Below are 5,412 nucleotides of genomic sequence, written 5' to 3'. Positions count from 1 at the left end.
AGGCAACTACTGCATCTCTCTTGTCAACTAGCTTAATATCTGCTGTAACTCAGGAAGATGCAAGAGCCTGGTCACTGAGCAAAAAATCTCGGCAGCCTCCAGAGGCAGATCTTAGCATGTGCATCATAATCCCACTTGGAGATCTGTTCTTGTCTCCTCTGCTGTTTTTGTCGATGTCACAATCAAAATCTGTCAGGCCAATGTAATATCAAAGATCCAAATAAGCATTTTAAATGAAAAGTCAGTATCCAGAATATTGACCAGCATGAGGTGAGCTGTTAAATACTTGAAGTTTTGGCAGCCTCCAATAATCTCACATAAATGGCACCTGTCTACAAGTGTTATACACCAGCCTTGCTGCACTAAAATAAATGAATTTATGAGTACTTCCAGCAGACAGGGATCTGCCCCAAAGAATATATAATTCACCATGCCATAGCACCAGTTCAAGCATAGTTAAAGACAGTCCTAATGGTACATCAAAAACAGGGAAAAGCTTTGGCAGGTTTGCCTTAGAAGTATCTTTTATGCCTGCAGATAAAAAAAAATTCTTTGACAATTCATTTCCAAATAGAGGTTTACAGCTGTTAGACTCATGAATTATTACCTATGTAAAAATAGTCACAAAAATTAACTCAAATTTTTAAACTTATTTTTAAATATGTTTAAAACATATCTGACAAGTTAAATTTCAAGTGAGATAGAAAGTTATTTTTGAATAATAATTTCTTCAGCACAGCAGCTGTCATAAGGACACTTGTAAAAAGTGATGGAGAAAGAGTCTATCTTGTTAACATATCAAAGATGAGCATAACTCTCCTAATTTCAATCCATGTCGCTTTTCATCTGAATGCAGCACAAGAACACTAAATGTCTGGAAAAAGGGTGGCTCTCCCTCTTCCTGCCATTTATTACTTCTTTCCACTAATCTTCTGACTTATACACATTTAACAAAAACCCCATGCTTGTAGACGTAGGTGTTTTTGTTTCAGTGTCCTAAAATTCCACATTTTTGGGCAACCTGTAGAGAGAGATGGTGTTGGGCCAACATCCTAGAAATAAGTTTAGAGCAAAAATGAACAGCACGAAAATCCCATGAAGATGTGTGAGTAACCAACAAATATTTTCAGCCTGAATTTCTAACGTTAAGTTTAGCTGTTTTTAAATGACAAAGTAAGGGGGAAGGGTATAAGGAGAGTAAACCACAGACCATTTCCCATACAGATTTTATCTGATGTTTTATCTGACCCCTAACTTCTTGTAAGGAAAAATATTCTGACACTATGGACTAAAGCCTGCTACACACTTCATAGTTTTGTGGAAGCTTTTAATGTATTTTTTTCCTTTTATTTTCCCATCCTGCCTGCTCACACAATCCCTGAGTGCATTCATCATCTACTTCTCAGTGGAATCATGCCCTGAGACAGGGTAAGTGTATCAGCTTGGGCTTTGCAGTAGCTCAGTCTGGAGGGGCTTCCTTCTCTCCTCTACCCTTTCCACCTCCTCTCTTCAGCACACACACTGTGGATTCTTTCTTCGCATCCAGAGGTAAATGTGGAGTTACTTTGTGTATGATCCTGACAGAAAAGTGCCATAAAAACTCTCCTCTGCCACTGAATCTGAACCTTCAAAGAGATGACAACACAACATGGCCTGCTTAATATTAACACACACAGAAAAACAGGTTAAGTTCCAGGTTAAGTGCAATGCTCAGTCACTGAATTAATAGGGTTTGTGTTGGAACCTACTGAAAACTAAGTATTTTATCTCATCCTGTGGAAAGCCAATAGGTAAATGAACTCAGTTCTGGAAAGTACACAACAGTTTGTCAGCAGCTAGGGTGGTGATGGCAAATTTACTTGTGGAGATTTACATACCACGTACACAAGTTCCAGCAGATGACGTGGTGACAACTTCACGCCCTTCATTGCATGAATATCCTTCTGAGGGGTTGAAAATTTTACCCAATATCTTGGATCCGTCTTTTTCTGTCCATGAGAAGGTGCACCCACAGTAGCAGCACTTTAATTAGGTTCTTCAGTTTTGCAGCAAGAGAAGGAAATGTGAAAGCCATTTCAAATGCTTGATACTTTTTGATGCTTCTCATAGCAGAAGTTGAAGCTGAAGAATAGGGAAAAAATGTATAATGACCAACATCTTTCATCTGATATACATATAAATGCAATTGACATTCACAGTAACAACCTGTATAGATAGGTTTATTTTTGTTACATAAATGAAACACATTAGGTGGAAATGGGAGCTTCAGCAAGTTAAAAGGTTGAGATGAATGTAGGGTTGTAAGTTGTGGTGCTACTGGACAAGATTAAAAACAGTATAAAGGTGTCTAGAATGGAGAGATTTAATTGATTACTGTTTTAATACTTCAGCTAGCTCAATATGCAGATGAGACTCACTAAATAACACAATTCAATCTTTTCTGAGTAGATTCCAGTGATAAACATGACTAAAATTTTCAATGGCATTCAGAACTTAATGGGAGATTAACGTGTAATTACTCTTCAGATCCATTGAAAATCTCAGTCTTGATATTTACTGCTTGTTGGTCACAAACTGTAACATATCTGAAGTCAGACCACCACATTATTTGATTAAATGAAATATTTGTTAAGAGTACCTTATGAAAAAAAGCAAAAAAAGACCAAAAATATGAGAGGGAAATAAAATTTCTCGTTAGGAGCTCTTATCACCACACTTTATACATTGATCCTCAATGGCTGCTGATCATGTCTTATTTCTAAAAATGGGAAGACAAAAAAAAAGGAGTCCATAAAGGACTCTGTCCCTGTAAGTGCACATTACATGTGCACTTCTGCACTTGGGACACCTGAGACCTCTGAGACCAAGGAGCTGTGGCTCTCAGATAGGGAGGGCTCACTTCCCTGGAAAAAATGGCCTTGCTCTTGACCACAGGAACAGTTCATGCAAATTTTTTGCATCAGCAACTAGAATAACCTCTGTAGAAGCATGTCAGAGGTGAGAGGGAAGGCATTTTTCCTGTCTAACATCCAATTGCAATACAGAGCCAAGACACTGGTACTGATGCTCAAGCACCTGAAACACACTTTGGAACGGGAGAATGAACCCAGTTCCTCATAGCACTGCACTGCTGGTGGTGCAAATCTTTAACTGGACATATCTGAACCTACATCTGGAGGAAAATGGATCTACATTACTCAAGAAATAAATTTCAAGGCAAATTCAACACTGAGCTTCCAATGTTTTGCTGTTACAGTTCAATAAAACCACTTTGCGTTACAATCATTTCTGTATAAAATAAAGTGAATGTCACACTTTTTTGTCATGTCATTTTTATTTAACAGGGTTTTTTTTCTTTATCCATTAGTTAAAAAAGTTATAACAAGGCAAATCATTTATCAAAATGAAAAATGCTCTACTCCTTGAGCAAGGAAAGGGAGTCTAAATAGAGTGTCCCTGCTTTTAAATTAATGGAACCATCTTACATTTAATATTTTCTCTTAAGTAGTTATGTAAGCACTCCAAGATCATTAATGAAGAAACACAGAATCACAATTTACAGCTGAAGGGCAAAACTGCTAAAAAAGCATTTCAAAACCTTGTCATCGAGTGATATAGTCTAGGCAAATGAATGTAAGGATCATTGATCTCCAATATCATAATTAAATGTACGTAACACATGACAAGGAGAAAGGACAACAAAGTTCATTGAAACTTGACTTCAAGATAAAGATGCAGAACTAATCAAACAGATGTACTAGGGGAGGGTCAGGATTATAAACAAGAACCACTTTCATTTTGACAAAAAAATATTAAAATCTCTTTTTGGTCACTAATACGATTTTCTCCAAGAGTAATGGTTAATAGTTACTAATAATAAAGGCAATTCATATGCATACAACATCCCCAAAGGACAAATTCTGGTGAACTGATGAGGGTGGTTCTGGTTCTGCTGAGCTGATGTTGTGAAATTTTACACTTCTGTCCTTTGTAAATCCAGCTCCCTCTTTGCCATCTAGACACTAACAAACACATTCCTAGCTTTCTTCCTAAATAACCCATCAGAAGAGATTTACCCAGACTTTAAAAAGTAATGTGATAACTGATTTTTAATGCACAGAATGTTTATTGCAACAAAAGAAAATTCACAGCTATCAGATGGAATACATCCCAGAGTGCTAATGGAACTTGCAGAAATAGTGTTGCAGTCAGTGGCTGTTATTCTTCAGAGCCAGTGGAGAAAAGCCAGGCTCCCAGAGTTGGAAATCTACAAACCACATTACCTACTTTGAAGGGAAAAGCATAAAAGCCAGACAATCTACTAGAGGAATTACAGAAGAGAGACTTCAAATTTGAATTGCCAAGTCAGCTAGCAAAGTAGTCATTTTACAACCAGCTGCAAAGACATGTTGAAACATGGTGATGAACAACAGAAATAAGAATTGGCAAAGACAAAACAAGTCTATGATATAAATATTATTGAACATGGGTCTCCTGTTCTGTGCTTTTGTTATCACTCAACAATTTAAGACAGTTTCATATGTAACAGCAAGTAAAATAATCACTTTTATCGAATTTCAGAAACAACAATCTTCCCGTCTAATTCTTCATTTCTCCCCACCACTTTCACAGGAAACCTGTATTTTGTCAATGTCCCTTTATACCCTTCAAATGTTCTCAATAAACCCCCTTGCATTTGTCCAGGTTAAATTGCATGCTTAGTACACAAAAAGACTTACAACATATAATAGAAGATTTATCATAGATCCATCACACTCAGATGTGGAATGTGGAATATGGAATATTCCCATGTAGGGATTAGGTCTTCAACAGCAACAAAAATACTTAAAGAACTGATTGTGAGGTTTTGATTTGTCATGCTTTAGGAAGGTCATGTCCCTAACAGTTGCAAGAAACTTCTCTTGTTGAAAATCCAACAATAAAAATAGATTCCTCCTTCATCCCACAGGACATGGGAACCAGAAACCAGAAAACACAGAGGTACTTAGAACAGCCAGATTTATCAGGAAACACATACAAAATTTCTTCCTTCTTCAATTTAGTCCTGAAGTACTTTCATAAATACTTGGATTAATGAGTTTGTCTCTTCCAGAATATATCACAAAGTTCCAGAAAATAAATAATTTTATCAATTTTAGCAAACATTTTTGTTTGTTTTTTTTGTTTAAAAAGCCAAAAGTTAAACTCCCTTAATTTTTAAATCCCCTTCTTTACATGAACATACATAGGATTTTATCATGTATCAGACAAACTACTTTAGTCTTGCTTCTTCAGTACTGATAGCCCATTTCCTGGCATAGCATATATTCCTGTGTTTGCCACAATGAAGTCCTATATGTAGGTGCTCAATCTGGGCTTGGGACTCTGATCCTAACCCTTGCCGGGATCACA

This window comes from Molothrus aeneus, chromosome 4 (genome assembly GCF_037042795.1).
Source record: "Molothrus aeneus isolate 106 chromosome 4, BPBGC_Maene_1.0, whole genome shotgun sequence".
Classification (NCBI taxonomy): Eukaryota; Metazoa; Chordata; class Aves; order Passeriformes; family Icteridae; genus Molothrus; species Molothrus aeneus.
This window is presented reverse-complemented; position numbering follows the sequence as displayed.